Raw genomic sequence first — 21,984 nt, 5'->3', positions numbered from 1 at the left:
ACAGCATGGAAGATAGCATTTTTCCGCTGAAAAATGGCTCTTTTCCCAAGGTGGGAAGCTGTAGATTTTGGACCCTTGCTCACCCGGCACCTAGGGAAACCTAGCAAACCTGTACATTTTTTAAAACTAGACACCCAGGGGTATCTAGGTTGGGCTGGCTTGTGTGGTTCTCTCCAGGTAGTTTTACCCAGAATCCCTTTCAAACCACAAATTGACAAAAACATATCTTCCTCACATTTTTGTTATGGCAAGTTCAGGTATCTGCGGTGAGCCACAAACTTCCATCCACCTGGAATTTCCTCAAATCTCTCAATAAAAATGGAATGTGGGAAAGCCTGGTGCCTGTGACAGGAAACGCTCCAAAGCGCAAAATGGACGTGTTCCAGCGCAAGAAAGGGGGCACAATTTACATATCCTCCCTGCACTACAGACCCGTCGTCACGCTAACTCATTCACACACGCATTCATTGGTGGGGCCCATAACACCAACACTCATACGTGTCTCTCACGAGTCTGTACACAGGAGGAACGATGCGCTGGACATGTGGGGGGGTACCTTATTACCTATAGGGAAGAAAAACTATATTACAGAATATACATTTTTGCATCACCACCTACAGGATCCGAACCTTAAACATCAAGGCACTCCACCACTTGGTCGACGGACCAATTAGTTTGACTGGTTGATGGTGATTTAGAACCAGCTAAAACACATTTAAAGCTTCAGAATACTTCAATAAACTAATGGGAAAAAATACACAAACTCATAATTTTTGTTAATCAAATTATTGTTTATCTAAATCTTGTTTGCAATTATATAATTAGCATTTTGATCAATCAAATTTGAATCTTAGTCAATCAATACAAATCGCATGACATTTTATATTTACCTATTCTTGCTATCGGGGCCTTCTCTAATTGGCTCTGCATATATCAAATTCTCTGCTCAATTGTCCCAAGAGAAAGCAGGCCGAGACTCAAAAGTCCGGGAAAGTTCTTTGCTCAGCACGTCACATTCCTAAAGATCTCCAAAGGACCAGGAATCGTGCAAGCATGTAGCTCATCTGTCATCGCCTGTGGGGTCGATAGGGGTATGCGGGGGTGGTAACCCCTCCCTATTCTACTACCCTTTCTATAATAAAATTCTGGGTAACATGAAACATTCCTTTGGCCATTCTAAATTTTGATTGGTCCATTTGAAGAAAATGTTAACATCATCCGACTTTCCCAGAGACTTTGGTTCTCAGAGAAGTGCTGGGTCACTTGCTCGGTTCAGGTCATAACCATGCTACATTGTTGTTTCCTGGTTGTGGAAGCTCATTGTTTCCTGCGTTGATTTTCATTAACTGAAGTTTCGCAGTCCTCCATGTTCCTATCCTTGACCAGGAACACTGTGCTTCTAAATTGAGGATGCCTTGAGATCTACGGAGCCATCCAAGTCTGCGCAGTAGACATCGTGCTCACGAGACGGTGGCCACATCTGAACTCCATTTTGAATGTCATGGCTTGGTAGGCCTGAATGCCAACTTAAGCAAAACAAACACAAAATAGTAATTAATATGTGGAAATGAAGATTCTAATGTTAAACCCTCACTAATCCCTTTATGTATTAGTATTTTCCTAGCTTATAGCGACATTTAAAGCAATACTACTCACCCTTCGGTCCTTGCAGGAACGCAAAACGTCACAAAAGCAACATAAATCATGCAATTTTCTATTACCACATCTCCTATTATTAATATGCGTACCATTTTAGTCATTAAGTTATTCTGCCATGCAAATAGCAATGAGTCCCGCGTGTAATTTGTGTTTACCAAAAAATAAAATGCAAAGTATTGGTTAGTATAACACACCACTCAGTTAATTCAAATTATAATATAAATCGATTACGTAATTAGTATTTTCATGCAAAATAGAGAAGGCATACAAAATGCTGCTTTACCTGCTCCATCAATCCCTCCTTTGGTGATTTTTAATATCACCATAAATCCCTTAAATTTTTATAAAATTTATAATAGAAAGGAATTCAGTTCTCTTAAGTTTTGTTAGGTCACATAGGTCATACGTGTCTCTCACGAGTCTGTACACAGGAGGAACGATGCGCTGGACATGTGGGGGGGTACCTTATTACCTATAGGGAAGAAAAACTATATTACAGAATATACATTTTTGCATCACCACCTACAGAATCCGAACCTTAAACATCAAGGCACTCCACCACTTGGTCGACGGACCAATTAGTTTGAGTGGTTGATGGTGATTTAGAACCAGCTAAAACACATTTAAAGCTTCAGAATACTTCAATAAACTAATGGGAAAAAAAAAAAACACAAACTCATAATTTTGTTAATCAAATTATTGTTTATCTAAATCTTGTTTGCAATTATATAATTAGCATTTTGATCAATCAAATTTGAATCTTAGTCAATCAATACAAATCGCATGACATTTTATATTTACCTATTCTTGCTATCGGGGCCTTCTCTAATTGGCTCTGCATATATCAAATTCTCTGCTCAATTGTCCCAAGAGAAAGCAGGCAGAGACTCAAAAGTCCGGGAAAGTTCTTTGCTCAGCACGTCACATTCCTAAAGATCTCCAAAGGACCAGGAATCGTGCAAGCATGTAGCTCATCTGTCATCGCCTGTGGGGTTGATAGGGGTATGCGGGGGTGGTAACCCCTCCCTATTCTACTACCCTTTTTATAATAAAATTCTGGGTAACATGAAACATTCCTTTGGCCATTCTAAATTTTGATTGGTCCATTTGAAGAAAATGTTAACATCATCCGACTTTCCCAGAGACTTTGGTTCTCAGAGAAGTGCTGGGTCACTTGCTCGGTTCAGGTCATAACCATGCTACATTGTTGTTTCCTGGTTGTGGAAGCTCATTGTTTCCTGCGTTGATTTTCATTAACTGAAGTTTCGCAGTCCTCCATGTTCCTATCCTTGACCAGGAACACTGTGCTTCTAAATTGAGGATGCCTTGAGATCTACGGAGCCATCCAAGTCTGCGCAGTAGACATCGTGCTCACGAGACGGTGGCCACATCTGAACTTCATTTTGAATGTCATGGCTTGGTAGGCCCGAATGCCAACTTAAGCAAAACAAACACAAAAGAGTAATTAATATGTGGAAATGAAGATTCTAATGTTAAACCCTCACTAATCCCTTTATGTATTAGTATTTTCCTAGCTTATAGCGACATTTAAAGCAATACTACTCACCCTTCGGTCCTTGCAGGAACGCAAAACGTCACAAAAGCAACATAAATCATGCAATTTTCTATTACCACATCTCCTATTATTAATATGCGTACCATTTTAGTCATTAAGTTATTCTGCCATGCAAATAGCAATGAGTCCCGCGTGTAATTTGTGTTTACCAAAAAATAAAATGCAAAGTATTGGTTAGTATAACACACCACTCAGTTAATTCAAATTATAATATAAATCGATTACGTAATTAGTATTTTCATGCAAAATAGAGAAGGCATACAAAATGTTGCTTTACCTGCTCCATCAATCCCCCCTTTGGTGATTTTTAATATCACCATAAATCCCTTAAATTTTTATAAAATTTATAATAGAAAGGAATTCAGTTCTCTTAAGTTTTGTTAGGTCCCATAATTGTTTCCCCTGTTTCATCCTCTCTTGTCTTTTTATACACATTCTCTGTCCATTCTTCTAATTCTATATATTCCATTTCTCTTTCCTTTCTTTCTTTCTCTCTTTTCTTAGCAGCTTCTCCTTTTATGTTATTTTGTACTTTTCTTCTCTTACCAAATAGACATCCTAATCTCAGAATTAATACTAAAAATATCACACATGTTACTGGAATTAAAATCTTACCAATAAATATACTACCTAATTTTAGTAAAAAGTTCTTAATAGTAGAGAACTCTTTTCCAATCTTCTCCCAAACACTTTCAAACTCCAGTGGAACAATCTCCTCATGCAAATCAGTTATGCTCTTAATATATGTCTTTAAATCTTTACTTTCATCAGGAATATAAGTACAACAATGTTGAACCTTCAGCATTTCACAGACTCCACCCTCTTTTGCCAAAATAATATCAAGGGCAAGTCGATTTCGCATCACCATGGCTCTCATGGTAACCATTTCTGTATTTACCAATAAAAATCCTCCAGCAGTGCTTGTTGATAAGCGATCCAGTACTGTAGACAATTTTCTAATTTTGTGTGCATTCAGAGATATTCCAATGGCTGGTATCAGTGCTCCAAAGATATTCCCTACAATTTCTGCCCAACTCTCTCTCCTTCTACGTGTTAGTTGTCTACCAATCTCATGTGCACCATCTTTTCCCCTTCCCACATGAAATATCTTTGGAAAACCAGGCCTAGGTAACATGTGCCATACCAATGGTCAGGTAATCGATAATAAGCTCTGTTCCCGCAGACAAAATATAATCCAGGGAATACCGGATCAATTCCTCCTTTAAATTCCCATCCACCCATGATTCTATAAGTATCATGGCAGTCACTCGCACCTATGAAATAATTATCATACACAGTTTGATTTCTTCTAATACACAATTTTCCTTTCTGAGGCCAATCTAAAGCCATAGCTGGACTAGTTTCCCCTTTCAAATGTTTTTCTCTTTCAACATCCCAAACTGTCTTTTCTTCTTTTCCCTCAGGTATCTTCCTTTTCATTTTGATTCTCCTTTCTTCTACCATATCTAGAAAAGTCTTTCCTTCCTTCTTCAAACTACAAGTGAGAATATTTCTGAATACTAATTCTAAAGTAAATTCCCTAGTTTCTAGAAAAAATTCACCTAAAACTTTACCAGGTTTTACTCTATTTAGTTCAGGAACTACGGGTACTTTTGAAAAAATGTTATCTACATCAAACAAATAATATTCTAGTTTCCCTGTTTTATAAAACAAACTTGCTAATACGCTACATGTTATTCCATATGTTACTGGAAGGTGATGGTAAGTGACTCCCTCAGACACTGATGCAGGCAACTGCATGCAGACATAGCAATCTCTCACATCCATTGTTTTTACATATTCACACAACAATTTTGAGAAAACATTGTTAGAAAAATCAGTTATGGACCTATCTTTATGTAAATAGGTTCTATCTATTCCTCTAGTTGGATTAATATCATCAATCTTCTCTACATCAGTCTTATTTTCGCTATGACCTTCTATCGTCTCAAATGTTACTTTAAATTAGACTATTAAAGCTAACGCACTCCACAGAAGCATTAGAAATCCTGTACAACAGCAACACACCTTGCACCATCTTCGAAGGGACACACATGTAGATTTTCTACTTTCCGTGTTGGCCATTTTGGAAAATGATCAGTGTCTTTTGACTTAGCCTCGTCTACACACAACTATTTTCATCCAAACCCAAGGCTCTAAGCGCCTACTTGGTTCTTTTCGGATATGTCTCTTGTTTGGTATTTTCAAAATTCTCTTCTGGAACACCTTGGTTTCCTCAATTTGGCCTTTGATCGTCTTTCACTTTGCTATCACAATCTTGATTCAGAATTTCCTGAACATCCGTCTCTTCTCCGATGTCGGACAAGTTAACTCTCAGGATTTGCGATTCTTCGTCTTCCTCAACCACTTCTGGTATAGCCACCCCTAGATCCCCTTGGCTGTCTGCTTCCTCTTGCACTTCAGGAAGTGCGACATATGACCATTCTGGTGACTTATATTTCTGGTTAGGCTTTCTAGTCCGTTTTCTTTCCTCTGATGGTGTCTGATCAACGTCTTTTGATTTCTCTTGGTTAGACACCTCATTCACTTGTTCAGCTCTTTTTAATCGATATCTCAATCTCTTTATCTTGTTTGGCCGAACTTCCTCTTTCGCTGGCCTTTTCAACTTATTTCCTTTTTAACTTCTCTCAGTTCTCCATGCTCTTTTTCTCAGAACTCGACCTTCCGGTACTTCGTCATCACTGTCCTCAGATTCAGTTCCATCTTGACTCTTACTTTCAGTAGTCTTTCTTTCCACCACTTCCTTTTTCTTATCTACTTCTGTCCCTCCTCGTTTTTCTTCCACACAATCTTCCTGCTGACTAACTGGTCCCTTCTTGTACCTAGATATATGGTTTCTCTACACCTCCTCGGGATTCTTCCGCAACAATCTTTCCCTCTCTTTCTGTATCTGGTACCTCACCATCTACCTCAGCGATTTCAGGTGGAATTTCTCTTGTCTTCTCATGCGGAGCTTTTTTATCAAGAATTTCTTTGACAGTCTCTTCACTGTTTTCGTTTACTCTTTCATGTACTTGTACTGGTTCAGTATCTGACTCTGAGCTAGTGTCAGAAATTTGCAATCTCCTTCTTAATGGTAGATTCTCTGGTGCTATAACTGGACTTGATTCTAACTCCCCCCTTTCAGGAGTTGACCTTATTCTTGTTTCTTCTGAATCTGACTAAGAACTGGTATCAGATTCTTCAAAGTATTCTTCTTCACTGTTTTCCACTGGATTTGGAATTCGCAATGTATGACTAGCATGAATCCAAATCTTTACTCCTGCACATTTCGCAGCTGTCGTCGTGGTCAAAATTACCTGACGTGGTTTACCCCACCGTGGGACCAGACAATTTCTTCTTCTATGCACTTTAATTCTCACCCAGTCACCTGGGCTTAGATCATGAGCTGGCTTCTTTTCAAGAGTGGTTGCATCCGATCCATCCTGATGAAACACAGAATGAACGGAATCAGTCAACCCCTTGCAATAATCCAACACCAATTCATCTGATATAGGCAATAGTTTGTTGACAGGAATTAAAACATGTCTCATTGCCCTCCCCATTACTATTTCATGGGGACTCAATCCAGTATTTCAATCAGGAATAGATCTAATAGTCATGAGCTCTAGAGGCAAGACATCTGGCCATCTCAAATCTGTGGCTAAACACATTTTTCCCAATCTGTTTTTAATGGTGCCATTTACTTGTTCCACCACACCAGAAGCCTCTGGGCGATAAGCACAATGCAGTTTCTGTTGTACATTCAATGCTTCACAAATCAGTTTCATTATTTCATTATGAAAATGTTTTCCTCTATCTGATTCGATCGTAACTGGAAAACCAAATCTGGGAATAAACTCTCTCAATAGTAGCTTTGCTACAGTAATTCCATCACTTTGTCTAGTTAGGTATGCTTTCACCCATTGAGAAAACAAACAAACTACCACTAGAACATACCTTAACCTATTCCAGGGGGGCATTTCAATGAAGTCAATCTGCATTCTTGTGAAAGGCCCTCCTTCTCATCCGATTGTTTCTAGACTTACCACTGTTTTTGTTCCAGGATTGTATTGCTGACATATAAGGCTTCTCTGACATAGGCTCTCAGCTACAAGTCTAAACTTGGCATTATACCATGTCTGTTTGAAAAGTCTGATCATAGCATCTCTCCCTAGATGTGCTTGTCCATGATACATCCGTGCCATGGTAAAAACCATGCTATCAGGCATGACTGGTCTTCCATCTCGATAAACCCAAACATGATCTGTCTCTCGTGGTGCACATCCTGCTTTTATCCACTGTTTCCTTTCCTCGTCTCCTGCTTCTTCTTGTAACTGCCTCACCTCCTCCCATGTATTTACAGTGTTAGTAAAAAGCAAGGGACATGAATTAATTTCTTTTTATCTCCCACAATTCACGGAATTCTGATTTTGTGCACAATACTGTGCCATGTCATTAGCAAACTCATTTCCTGCCGATATATAATCAGCGGACTTCGAATGGGCAGCACACTTTACTACTGCCAATTGCTTAGCCAGCTGTATCGCCTCAAGCAACTTTCCAACCACTTCAGCATTCCTTATATGAGTTCCACTCGATGTCAAAAATCCTCTTTGGGACCAAATTTGCCCAAAGTCATGCACCACACCATAGCCATACTGACTATCGGTAATCACAGTCACTCTCAGATTCTTTCCCAACTTGCACGCTCTTGTTAATGCAAATAGTTCAGCAACCTGGGCCGATTTTACTCCTTTCAGACAAGATGCTTCCAGTACAGCTGCTACAGTACACACTGCGTATGCTGCACTCAAAATTCCCTCGTTCGTTCTCAAGCATGACCCATCCACAAACATCACATAGTCACTTTCTGTCAGAGGTACATCTTTTATATCAGGGCGTGGCTTGGTACAAAAACCAAGCACTTCCAAACAGTCATGATTTACATCATCTCTGACTTCCACATTCTCAGCATCGGGTAACAATGTTGAAGGGTTCACAATCAGACACCTCACAAGGCTCACATTTGTTGCACCTAATATGACTTTCTCATATTTAGTTAGACGACTATGTGTCATAAACTGAGTGCGGCTCCTAGTTAAAAGGAACGCCACATCATGAGGCACAAACACTCTCACAGGATATCCCATAACAATTCCTTCACTCTGTTCCAGACTCTTACAAGTAGCTGCTACAGCTTACAAACAACCAGGCAATGCCACAGCTACGGGATCTAGTATAGCTGAAAAATATGCAATTGGTCTTCTCAATTTTCCATGTTTCTGTACTAGTATGGAAAGTGCACATCCATTTCTTTCGCTGCAATAGAGCTCAAATTCTTTCTCAGAGTCAGGCATGCCAAGAGCTGGGGCTTCGCACGAACTATCTCCCAATTGTTTAAAAGCCTTCAACTCCTCTTTATTTAATTCAATGGGGTCTTTTACATCACTCTTTGTCAGACATACCAGAGGTTTTGCAATCAATGAAAAATTACTAATCCACTGACTTCAATATCCAACCATTCCAAGAAACATTATCACCTCTCTCTGAGTCATTGGGGCTCTCATGCCTTTGATTTTCCCGATTCTATCTGCAGTCACTTTTCTTAGCCCTTTTTCAATTTTATGGCCTAAATACTGTACTTCTTTTTGACAAAATTGTAATTTTGATGGAGATACTTTAAGTCCTCCATCTGCTAAATGACTCAACAATGCAACAGTATCCACTACGCAAGCTTCTCGAGTTCTCGATGCCACCAATAGGTCGTCGATATATTGGACTAGTACCGAACCTTCGGGCATTTTTAAATCTTCTAGGGACTTCTTCAAAATCTGATTAAATATCGATGGACTTTATGTATATCCCTGTGGGATTCGTCACCATGCCAAAGTACGTTTGCCAAACCAAAACGCAAAAATCTGTTGGCTATCAGGGTGCAATGGAATGGAAAAGAAAGCATGACACAATTCAATCACTGTATACCATTCTGCACCATGAGGAATCTGATATAGAATCACAGAAGGATTTGGTACAATGGGACAACATGATACAACAATTTTATTCACTTTTCTGAAGTCTTGTGCTATCCTGAAAATTCCATTAGGCTTTTTCAGACCCATAATTGATGAATTACATGGACTGCTCATTATTTCTCTCAAAATACCTTGTTAAATCATTCTGTCGATTATAGGAGTAACTCCTGCAATTATCTCAGGTGTCAATTTGTACTGTGGAATATTTGGGTAACTTACTCCTTCCTTTACAGTAATTTTTACGGAATCTACATTTTTCATTAATCCCACATCTTCTCCTGTGAAATCCCATACCTCCGTCTTCACTGTTTTCTTCAATGCCTGAGGCAATTCCTCGGGGTCAAATACAGCAAATGCCTCAGTAACTTCAGGTTCCATATTAGCTATAGTCATTTTGTACAGTACATCCTCATCAGGAGTTTCAAAGGCTATGCCATCTGGAGTACAGAAAATTGTGCAGTTCATCTTGCACAGCAAGTCCCGTCCTAACAAATTTACAGGGCTAGTACCGCACACGACAAAACGGTGCATCTCAGAAAATTTCCCAATTTTGACCTTAACTGGTTCAGTAAGATACGTTTTTATCTGTCTGTTGGATACTCCAACTACTTGGTTTGTCTCATCCAAGAGAGGAGGATTTTTAACATCAGCTGATCTAACAGTAAAACGAGTAGCACCAGTATCTACCAGGGAAGTAATGTTTTCGTCATTTATCTTTCCATCCACAAAAGGGCCTGTCTGGTCTACTTCCAGAGTTGCACCACTCTTCTTCTTCTCCTCGGCACCGTCAATAACTCTCTTCTGACTCACTCTCATCGCGTTGTAGCCAATACTGCGAAACAGCACTAGTGCGCAGCAGCTTTGTTACCTGTTCTTTATTGTAGAACCCTGTCTCATTACTAAATCTCTGAGGATTTACGCTCTGTGGAAAAGGCGGTTTTGGCACCTGACACTGTTGAGCAAAAACCTGCTGCTGTCGCTGTGGTTGACAACTCACCTCATTCTGCACGTATGGATTCAATGATGCATTATCGCCATTAGCACTTGGGGGTAATTTACACTCGGTTTTCCAATACCCTATCTTTCCACAGTTATGACATGGCCACTTCTTTTTGGTTTCTTCTATACTAATCTGTCCTTTCCCTTTTCCAATATTGGGTTTCTGTTTCACATGGTTCATGCCATTTGCCTGTTCAATCAGTTGGGCCTCCTGTCTTTCTGCCACTTTCACTTGAGCCCATATAGCTTTTTCTTTTAACTTACGTTGCTTGGCTTCAAGCTCATCGCTAAAATATTTTGCATGCCTCAATACTTCATCTATCTTTTTATTTTGCCAATCTACTATATGTTGTTTAATCATTTCACTTACTTCAGGACGCAACCCGTACACAAATCAATATACAAAATGACTCAAATCTTTTTCACTTAGATTTTAATCACCACTGTATTGTTTAAAAGCCAATAACAACCTTTCATAATATGCATGTACAATCTTCTTGTACTTCTTGGTGAGTTCTATCAATCTTTACCCAATCAGTTTCTTTTGGAGGTACTTTATTTTTCAAGAAGGTAACGACCTGTTCATGTTTTCTCATTACTTCCAGATCAGGGGCACCTGTTTTTGGATCCCTAGGGTATTCTTGAGTAGGCCAACCTATTGTAATTTTACATTCTGCCCATAAATCTGCTGGCACAATTATGTCAAATGAACTGTTCAAATCAATCTACAGTACTTTTGATAATTTTACAAACCTGTCTACCTGCCTATATCACTCTACTGGCTTCTCGCGTAAGCGAGGAAAGTCATTTGTAAATGATAAAATGCCCTGTCTAGTCCAGGGGACATGCACATAGCCTCCCCCTGGAATCTCCCTCATGGGACATTCAGTTACCACTTTCTCTTTTTCTCTCCGGGAAAGCTGCAAATGTTTTATCTGTTACATCATCTCGTTTCCGAAACCATCTGCTCTTCCATTTATCTACATCACCCCATTTTCTCAGTAAAACAATTAGGTCTTTAATTTGCATCATACTTCCTGCAGTATTTATATTCTCAAAGTCCTTTTCAGAAAAATCTACTCTGTATGGTTTCTGTAATGACTTTATTTTCTCAAAATCGATACCCATTTCACTCGCCACTTTTTCTAGTCTTTCATGCAAGTTTCTCGCTCTCCATGTTATACTTTTACATAGAAACATTAGTTCTTCATCCTGATATGCTTTTAATTTTTCTGTGGGAATAGTTCCTACTATTAATTCTTCTAACACTATTTTTAATTTTGCCACATCTAAAGGTCGAGGTTCAGCATCCTTTTGCTGTAGACTCCTTAACCATTCACTTAGTTCCTCAGAAGTAGGACCTACAGGGTTTGGTTCATTTCTTAATTGTTCTAAACTCTTTGGTGTCCCTGGTACTGATTCTGTTGTCATTATTGCTTTATTCGCTAGGCTCTGATTCACTGTCAAATTTTTAGGAGTACTTAATCCAGAAAATCCTGTCACTTGTCCCCATGGATTTTCTCTTGAATCTCTTTTTACCATTTTGGTTTGTTTATTACTGTTGTAAGGGATCGTTAGACAATGTTCACTATCCTTTTGCTTTTCAAAAATAGGCATCACTGGTCCTATTGTTACAGGAACAGTTACAGCTTCCATATTTTAGTCAATTCCCTAATCTTTTCAGTTAAAGCTAAAGTAGTTCGGGCTAATTCAGTTGAAGTTTCATTTGTCATTCTACCAGATTGTGTATTTTCTGATTCTCTAAAGGGATTAATTTTCCCTACCTCAGGTGGCATTGACTCAAATTTTATATTTTGTGGTGTCTCTTTTACTGGGGCACTTGGTGTCAACAACGTAGAATTTGGTTGGTACGGGGGAGGATTTTTATAAAACATGTCTTCGAGTACATCGTCCTCAGACTCATGCACACCATACTTGTAACCTTCTGTCCCTGTATTATTTCTCTTCTCTGTACATTTTCTACTTCTCGTTTCTTCAGCATTTCTCATAGGGAACATCCCATCAGCCATATTTGCACTTCGCCATCTCCTCATTCTGTCATCATGATGCTCTTGTCCACACGGTCTACCAAACATGTATTTATACCTTCCACTCTTTCATACATCTCATCTTCCCATTCTGTTAATGCTGAGTAGGTCTAGGTCTCGGTTCTAGTCTCATCATCCTTTCTCTTAAGTTCCTTAATACCGCTAAATTAAATGAACCATGTTCTGGAAACGCTAAAACTCCATCATCTTTTGTATACTTTGCCCAATTATCTAGCCAAATATATGTATGATAGCCATATTTCGCAACCATGAAGGATGCAGGCGATTTTGGTGGAGGAAGCAACTCTCCCTCTCTAGTCACAATCGGTTTATCCTTTTTAAATAAATTCTTGATCTTTCCAAACCAGGATTTTTTCTCCTTTTCTGGTGTATTGTAATACATCATTTTCTTTTCTCGGTAATCGTTAGCTTTCTTCTACGACTATTCTGCGGTCTTATCCAATCGTAGCGCGACTCACACTAACGCACCAATCAGGAACGTCTATGTCACTTCCGTAAATCTCCAATCCCAGCGCGACTCACACTAACACACCAATCCGGAGCGTTTTCCTCACTCTGGCTTTTCTCCACTCCTAGCGTGATGTACACTAACGCACCAATCCGGAGCGTTTGTATCACTTAACGACTGGCCAATCCCAGCGCGGTCTTTGCTGACATCAGCTTTTCTCACCACTCCTGCTTCTGCTGACCCCTCCTTTACAAAATGTTATCGGCAATCTCTCTCTACGTTCTCTTTCACTCAAAATCTGTTAGTAACGACATAAAAACACCACCATTGTCTGCTTCGCTAAACCAAAGTAATAGTTTTTACCTTTTACACAAGAATTCCGTATTTCTCGAGAGCAGCGCTTACCTCTGCCCTACCACAGAATTATTCCACTTGTTGATAAAGTAGCACTTCCCTCTACCTTACCCTTCTGACAAGCATTAGCTAACCATTTCTCTGGAGATAAAACACATGTGGTGTTGTAGGGATTCTGCGTATGCACAGAACTATGCGCAGGAAACCAGAACCTTAGAGAATTGTGGTGTACCAGAAACTCCCCTCAGAACTAAGAACCCCTTATCCGACTAGCTTAGTGTCACATTCGTTATCCGAGATTTAGCTCGGCGGTCCCAATGTATAGACAACCCAGAACATGCGACTTAGTTATTCTCAGGAATGGTGGGAACCCGAAATACCCGTTTGCACATATATATTAGTCCACAACAGAATAACTAAGACACAGTAAAGTTTAAAGAATTTATTCATAAACCTCGAGTCCTGTTATACAGTACTTTGGCTAACATAAGCAGACAAATGGTTAAGATCATTACCATTAGCATTGTTACAATACCATAGAAAATGAAAGGAGCGATCATATTACTAATGACAGTGGAAAACAACCACCCTCCTTTCTCTAGCAACTAATAATATATTATTAGACTATTAGAAGGTCTCATAGGCTTGCATAGGGGACCCCATACCGTATAGATCAGCTTTGGTGTATCACATCACAGGATCAGCTCAGTGTTCTCTGCAACAGCTCTTCTATCGAATGCCCTAACAATATGCTGTGCTGTGATATTAAAGCCCACGACATTCTGGTATTTGCGGCTGCGTGCATGTTGTGACTAAACAGTGGTACGATCACCCTGAACATAATCAGCCGGCACCGTCTAGTGTCCTAGAACAGTTCTTTACTCGATGTACAGACCAAGGGCACTAGCAACTGTTAAGGATGTATAAATAACATTCACTTGAGACGAGTCTGCATTTCTCAAATGAATAACATGTAACAACAGTGTCGGGTGCAAAGGCAGCAAAAGCAACAAGATGTTTTTCCAACAGCTAACGTGATTGAGCTAACTTAGCACTGTAAATAGGGAGTGGCCTAAAACCACGTGACATCCCCCTTTGATCGAACCACTGTACAACCAGGGGTGAATAGTCCAACAGAACGCAGAGTTCAAGATCAACGATGCAGACTAACGAACTTGAACCAAATTTCGAAGAAGAGAGAGAGAGAGACAGAAAAAAAATGTAAAAACACAATCCATCGTCCATAGAGGCCAACGATCGTTTGTGAGAAGATAGAAAAAAATTCACTCCATTGAACTCGCCATCCGGCAGTCAATTTAGGAAAGTATAAGCAGCATATGTAGCTGCAGCTTCCAGTAGAAAATCATTGGAGTCATCCGCAAAATTGGCTGTCATCCAATTCAGCAACGAAAAAGAACACACGTGTTCCACCGGGAAATGAGCATCAAGCACTCCACGTGGACAAGAAGCAGGCATCTCGATGTAACTTCGTGCCAGGAAGTCAACTGCTGCTTTCTCGATATCCCATAATCCAAGGACTCCATGCGCCGCACCCAAGGCCATAAACCCGACTCCAGAACAGTCAAACTCATGAACCACTAAGGGATACATCAGTCGATCAAAATCCAGGTCAGGTGACACCAAGTTTGACAGACACATATCCAGAGCCCATTGGAACGGACATTCGAGACAGTGAAAAACAGGCTGTACACAAGTGAAATACGGGAACCGGAAGGATAATCCATAAGCGATACTCAAGGTAGCCAGTGGTAAAGTCCCATAAGATTCCCACATCTGGCTACGCAGATGGAACAGGCTGAATCCGTGGTCGAGTAGCGCAAGTCGTGCAGCCATAGCGTAGTGCGCAGACCAACAGGAGTATGCCAGCAATTAATGCGAGTATCAGAGGAAACCCTCCGAAAACACCAGAAAAAATAGAATGAAAAATAGCTGGTATTATACCAAAGATAGACTGGAAAGATGTCACAAGGCCAGAGACTACAATTTTAAAAAAATGGACCAGACCAGTCGTAGAAGAAGCATTGAAGATAGTGTGTATTAGTGTGCCAAAATGTAGGGGGAGGTCAGTATTCAAAAGTGCTTGAACTTCCGTGCGAGTGTTCGCCACCTGAAGGAGAAATGTTTCACGTGACGAAGTCAACGCAACCTCCTTTTGAGACAAAAGAGCCCTTATTCTGCTCATCCTATTGAACTCTGCTTTCAAGGTCGGAATCGTCGGCCAGATGGATATATCCAGTCGGCCTTGCGGGGGTGGGAAAAGCATGTTATTACAGCAAATTACTCCGTGAAACTGAAACAATATAGGGAATTCCAGCTAACATCCCACAGCAAGCCTCACTATTTAAAAGCAAATAACTACCATTAGCAAGCAGCGTAAATGACAGTGTTATAACTGGCACAGGAATGCCCTTCAATACGCAAGCTAAATTAGGGGCATTCATATTACACGATCCATGTAATTGGATATGTCTACATACTACAGAATGATCAGGAGCAGACGTACACTCCTCACCTTTCAAATAAACTTCTTTGCCGTCTCTCTCACATCGATATGTAAATGGGAGAGACCATACCTCATGCAAGAATGCAGAACCAAGTTTTTCGTATCTGCCTAAGGCATAATGTTTCATGCACGAACTAAACCTATACATAGAAATTGGTAGAGTGACCATCCCATGGACAAGCCACACAGCATAATCCGACTCAGCAACAGAAAAAGGCAAAGGTTCTAACTTTTCTATATGCAGTAGTGAATACGTAGCATCTTTCATGGACATGAATTGCTGCTTTGATGTCAGATTAAATGGGCGCAATAAAGAAGAAATATTCATGTAATCCCATGGCACTTTCCCCGCCTTTAACGTCTGCAAAGTCCAAGCAAATTGCATTATCGAACGCAATTGATTTTGACCATGATACAATACAGACACATCGTCCTGGACAATATCTACAACAGATGAAACAATGTTATCCAATGTATATATTCTTGAAGATAAGGTATTAATACTATTATCTATTACTGCCAATACTTTTTCCATATTGGCTTGGTCAATAGCACGGAGTCTGGAAGCAGGAGAGGGGCCAAACTCCTTCTTCTACTCCACCTTCTCACGGACCAGATCACCAACTCTGGGTAGCCAGCCGACTACCTGAATCTGAATTCCAGCTTCTGTCGCAGAGGATACGTGTTCTTTTGCTAGAGTGTCTCTTGTTTCTTGAAGATTCTGTAAGACAGTACAGTGGTCATCTAAGTCAAAAGGCGCGGCTGCCGCCGCCATGTCGAGACCCTCAAGGTCAGGGACAAACATTCGAACTCCGAAGAGCATCATGTACGGGGTCCTCCCACCCAGAGACCTTCTAGGGAGATTATTAAGTGCACGTTGGACGTCATACAAATGGGCTAGCCAGTTTTTGCCAGTACCTAACACCCTGGCTGTCAATGATTGCTTTAGGTCACGGTTCATTCGTTCCACAACACTATTGCCCTCAGGCCGGTATGGAGACGAAAATTTGACTTGGACCCCCAAACTTCTCATAGCTTCTTTGTAAGCCTTAGAGGCGAACGCAGGGCCCTGATCAGAGTGAAGGGTGCCACATGCAAAACTCCCTATAAAGACACGCAATGCTTTGATGACAGTCCTGGCATCAGCACTCCTGTGTGGCCATACCCAAAGAAAACGTGTGCACGAATCTACTGCAACCAAGATCTACTTGTACGCAGTGTCCGAGGAAAAAGGACCGCAGTGATCTAAATAAACACACGCTAGTGGTTGATTAGATATATGCAGCTGCGTTTGTGGTGGACGTGCCACCGTAGATGGCTTTATTTGTTGGCAAATCCCACAATTGAGGACATAAGTCCGTGTATGTTTGTACAAACCGTACCACCAATAACGCTGTTGCAACAGTGACACAGTTGCGGACACTCCGGCGTGCGCAGACGCAACACCCTCGTGCGCAGCTTGTACCAATGCAGGCCTGCAGTCCGAATTGGGAATAACCCTATCCCCAACATCATTAATCCTCACTAACGGGACGTTATCAGGACTTAAGTGATAATGGTATCGAGAAGGGAAACCTCTAGGGAAGTTCGTCCCAGTCTCTGATGCAGCAATAGCTGCTAAGATGTCATCATCGATCTTACTTTTGGATCTTGTAACTGCTGCTACTAAGTATGTTGCCACTGCTGTTTTAGCTGCCTCGTCAGCCAAACTGTTACCGACAGCATGGACGCCAACTCGTTGGTGACCAAGAGTGTGAATAACATTCACAAGGGGTCGACTGCATTTTAGTTCAGCCACCCTAGCCCAAAGCGTTTTATGCTTCACTGTGCTACCTTTCGAATCACGAAATCCATTTGCGATCCAAAACATCAGATTGTCGTTGTAAGATTGTACACAATAGTAAGAATCACTCACTATAAGAGTTGTGACTCGGTAATCAGCAAACTCCAGTGCAAGCACCAGAGCTCTAAGCTCCGCCAATTGTGCGGTACAATCACCCAAAGTCTGCGTATGTACCGCATCCTGTATGAATTCTCCATTCACGAAAGTACCAACAACAATTGCGCAAGCCGCTGAATAAGCGTGCCTTGATCCAGTTGCGGGCTGCGCGGACCCATCAGTGTAAATGACACAATGGAACTCCTCCAACGGGCGCAATGTAAGTGGAGCCGGATGAACTAATTCATACTCCAAACTCTCCTGAGTCTGAAGTCCTGCGTCAAAGATGTATTCGACATCAGGCGAGGCTAAGGAGGTCGCCCATTGTATCCACCTTGGATGCAAAGCTTTAGAATTCGGCACACTTGCTTTAGTGACTGCCTCCAAGGCAGGAAATGGTGTTACCACCATCATGCGCTTCCCCTGTGATAGCGCTCGTTCTTTCAGGATTGCCATCTGAACTGCTGTCAAAACTTTTTCGACAGTGGAGAAACGCATTTCAGCCGAAGTATATAAATGAGATTTGTAAGCAATGGGGACAGTGTCTCCTTCATTGTATGTTAAGTACGTGAACCCCTCCACACCCGGTACAATTCTTATGACCAGGTTTGTGTGGTTATCACGAGTTTGTAAATATTTCGCAGTAAGAAGGTCAGACTGCAAAGAGTGTAATGCAGCCGAATGTTCTGGCAGCCAGCAAGATTTGGTAAAAGTAGGTTGCACCAAGGCATATAGTGTCTTGATACGCTGGGCATATTCAGGAATGTAGGTACGACCGAAATTCAGAAAGCCCAGCAATGATTGTAGTTGTTTCAGTGTCGTAGGGATACGAAGGCGTGCGCATTTCTCAAGGAACTGCGGAGCCAAGCCGCGGCCCTCATTGTTGAGTTCGTACCCCAAGAATAAAACTGTGTACTCGGCAATGTGGGACTTCTTAAAGTTAAATTTGTAACCAAAGTCCGCAAACATAGTAATTATGTTGTCCACGCGAGCAAGGTGTGGAAGCAACTCGTCGTCTGTTAAGTAGATGTCGTCAACGTACGAGTACGCCTCCGGGTCTACTATCTCTAAGAGAGAGACCACACGGGCAGCAAATACCCCAGGACTATTCTTGTAGCCCATTGGTAGCCTTTTGAACACGTTTTGTTTACTATGAGGGGATATGTTATGGCAATAAAAACCATTGGACAAGTCGAGTGTGGTTTTGAACCTTTTTCTCACAAGACTATCGACGAGAGCTGAACTATGGGTATTTTGCACCGCACAATTCCGGCAGTGCGAGTTTAAGTGCCGGTAATCCAAAAATAGGCGGTACGATCCGTCAGGCTTCGTTACAGTGAATAAAGGATTATTCATGGATGACACACACGTTTCAATTACTCCCTGATATTCCAATTGGTCAAGGATAGCCGCGACGTGAGACCTAGCCTCACGACGCATAGGGTATTGGGGCTGAGGCTGGGGGTCGGACCGCAATGGAAATTCGTGGAGGGTAGAACTTTTATCCCACCCCACCTGATTACAATACAACGCAGGTGCAAGCACCCGCGCCCACTCCTCGGCCAACTTCTTAGACTCCTCCTTGGGCACTACGTGTCCAAAAGAAGGAAGAATGACTTCTTCCCCCCTTGGAGCGTTTAGAACGAAAGCCGGGGGCCAATCTTTCTCCGCCAATAGTATATCATAGGTGGTCGTTAGATTATCCCAAAATACCGCGTTAATTTTTCGTTGTATGTCACCCTCAATATTGAGGACTATGTCAAATAATCTCTCAGGGGGGGCTACGCGAGTATCAGCAGTTTCTACTGTTACATAGATTTTAGTTGCTGTCGCCTCCAGAAATGGACGCAGTGCTCCCCGCACTACTGTAACCTCCGCCGCACTGTCTAGCAGCGTCAGCGCCCATTTCATGTTCAGAAGCTGTGTCCGCACCATCTGAGGCATACTTCGCTGAGATTGCAGCAACCTTCTTTTTCTGAAACGGAGGACGTGGACGTGCAGAATCCTCCTGCTTGCCTTTTCTGTCCTCCTGTCAGGGCTGGTCTCGACCTTGAGCACCCCGGCCTCTCCCACGGTCTCCTCCACCAAAGTGTGAAGCCGCTGTTTCCTGTGAAGAACGAGGAGAGCGCTGGTCAGGAACCTGAAACCTATCAGGTGACTTAATACGAGAACGATCACGCAAATCATAAGCGCGTTCAACATATGCCTGAACTGGGGACGCTGGACGAGTCTCCTGTTTCTGTTGCTGTTTATCTTGTTTTTTAGCTCGCCAATTTTGTTTTGGAAAGTTGGGTTTATCGTCTTTTGTAGACGAACTCACTTTAGTGTGCTGTACTACATCAGGAATTTTGATGACGGGTTTCACGCCTAGGGCACTACGTCCAACCATCCTATAGGCTTTCGCAATAACTTTTGCAAACTCCCTCGGCTTATCGTCATCCGCAATAAGTGCCATCATGTTTCCCACTTGAAACTGCATGGCATCTCCTTTGAGATTTCCCATTATCATGGAACATACTATATCGAAGCTGTCGATAAGCCGCATTCCTAATTCAATAGCTGCTTCCGCCCCATGGTCCTCCTGGACTTTCTTGATAACGGAAGGTAGTACCGACATAGACGTAGTGCCGAAGCACTTCGAATAGGTCGCGGCAAAGACCTTGCCCCAATTGTCACAATCGACAATGTCTGGGACTAGTTCTTTCGGCAAAGTAATAGTGAGTATCCTGTGTTTATCCACAGGACTAGTGTTAGGAAACACGGCTTCTAGTTGATCGAATTTCTCTGCAAGCCAATAAGGATACTCATCCTTATTCTGGGGGCGCTTGCCAACAACCGCGTTTACCATTACAGGACTGATCACAACCGCATGATGGTGATCAGCCCCGTGTCCCGCAACTCTAGGTGCCCCCACCTGTACAGTGCGCGACACATACTGCACTAACGCCCTATGGACCGTAATCAGGGTCGTGTGTAGTATACGTAAGCTATCCACTCCTACCGTCAGGTAGCGTGGATGAGGTGTACCGGCCAAGTAGCTCCTTCAATAGACAAAGGACCCAGTCTCGCCGGGGTGACCGTGTGGGGGAGGGCGCCATTAAACCAAATAGTGTGCTGCCAGGTTGAAATAGGAATTTCTAAAGCCATATATGGGGTATAATGTAGAGGCACCGGCGTGGCAGTGTATTTGTGGAACGTTTTATCGACATCTTCCACAGCCTCAAAGGTAACCCAAGAGTAAAACAACTCATAAGGGTAAGTGGCACTTGCACTTACGACAAACACCACTGCCATCCCGTCATCAGGCACCCCGTACGTCCTCAAATGAGCACGTAGAGACAGCCTACTATGAGCGGGAATTTCTACCGCCATTAGGACTAAAAAGAAGATACAACTAGATCTTCAGTAGCACTTGGGCATAGATTAGTGTAACCTTTTTTATTATCAAGCTTGAAAGAACCTATAGCCTAAAACCTAGGTATGTTAAACCGTCACTCCCGTTATCCGGAAACCAGAGTGAGGGCGTTGCGGACTAATAAAAAGCACTACTAAGGCATCTCAGATATTAAGACCAAACGTTAGGTGCGCCATGTTGTAGGGATTCTGCGTATGCACAGAACTATGCGCAGGAAACCAGAACCTTAGAGAATTGTGGTGTACCAGAAACTCCCCTCAGAACTAAGAACCCCTTATCCGACTAGCTTAGTGTCACATTCGTTATCCGAGATTTAGCTCGGCGGTCCCAATGTATAGACAACCCAGAAAATGCGACTTAGTTATTCTCAGGAATGGTGGGAACCCGAAATACCCGTTTGCACATATATATTAGTCCACAACAGAATAACTAAGACACAGTAAAGTTTAAAGAATTTATTCATAAACCTCGAGTCCTGTTATACAGTACTTTGGCTAACATAAGCAGACAAATGGTTAAGATCATTACCATTAGCATTGTTACAATACCATAGAAAATGAAAGGAGCGATCATATTACTAATGACAGTGGAAAACAACCATCCTCCTTTCTCTAGCAACTAATAATATATTATTAGACTATTAGAAGGTCTCATAGGCTTGCATAGGGGACCCCATACCGTATAGATCAGCTTTGGTGTATCACATCACCGGATCAGCTCAGTGTTCTCTGCAACAGCTCTTCTATCGAATGCCCTAACAATATGCTGCGCTGTGATATTAAAGCCCACGACATTCTGGTATTTGCGGCTGCGTGCATGTTGTGACTAAACAGTGGTACGATCACCCTGAACATAATCAGCCGGCACCGTCTAGTGTCCTAGAACAGTTCTTTACTCGATGTACAGACCAAGGGCACTAGCAACTGTTAAGGATGTATAAATAACATTCACTTGAGACGAGTCTGC

The sequence above is a fragment of the Triturus cristatus genome, chromosome 5_1 (genome assembly GCF_964204655.1).
Source record: "Triturus cristatus chromosome 5_1, aTriCri1.1, whole genome shotgun sequence".
NCBI classification, from domain to species: domain Eukaryota; kingdom Metazoa; phylum Chordata; class Amphibia; order Caudata; family Salamandridae; genus Triturus; species Triturus cristatus.
The sequence above is the reverse complement of the archived record's forward strand: the minus strand, read 5'-3'. Positions refer to the sequence as shown.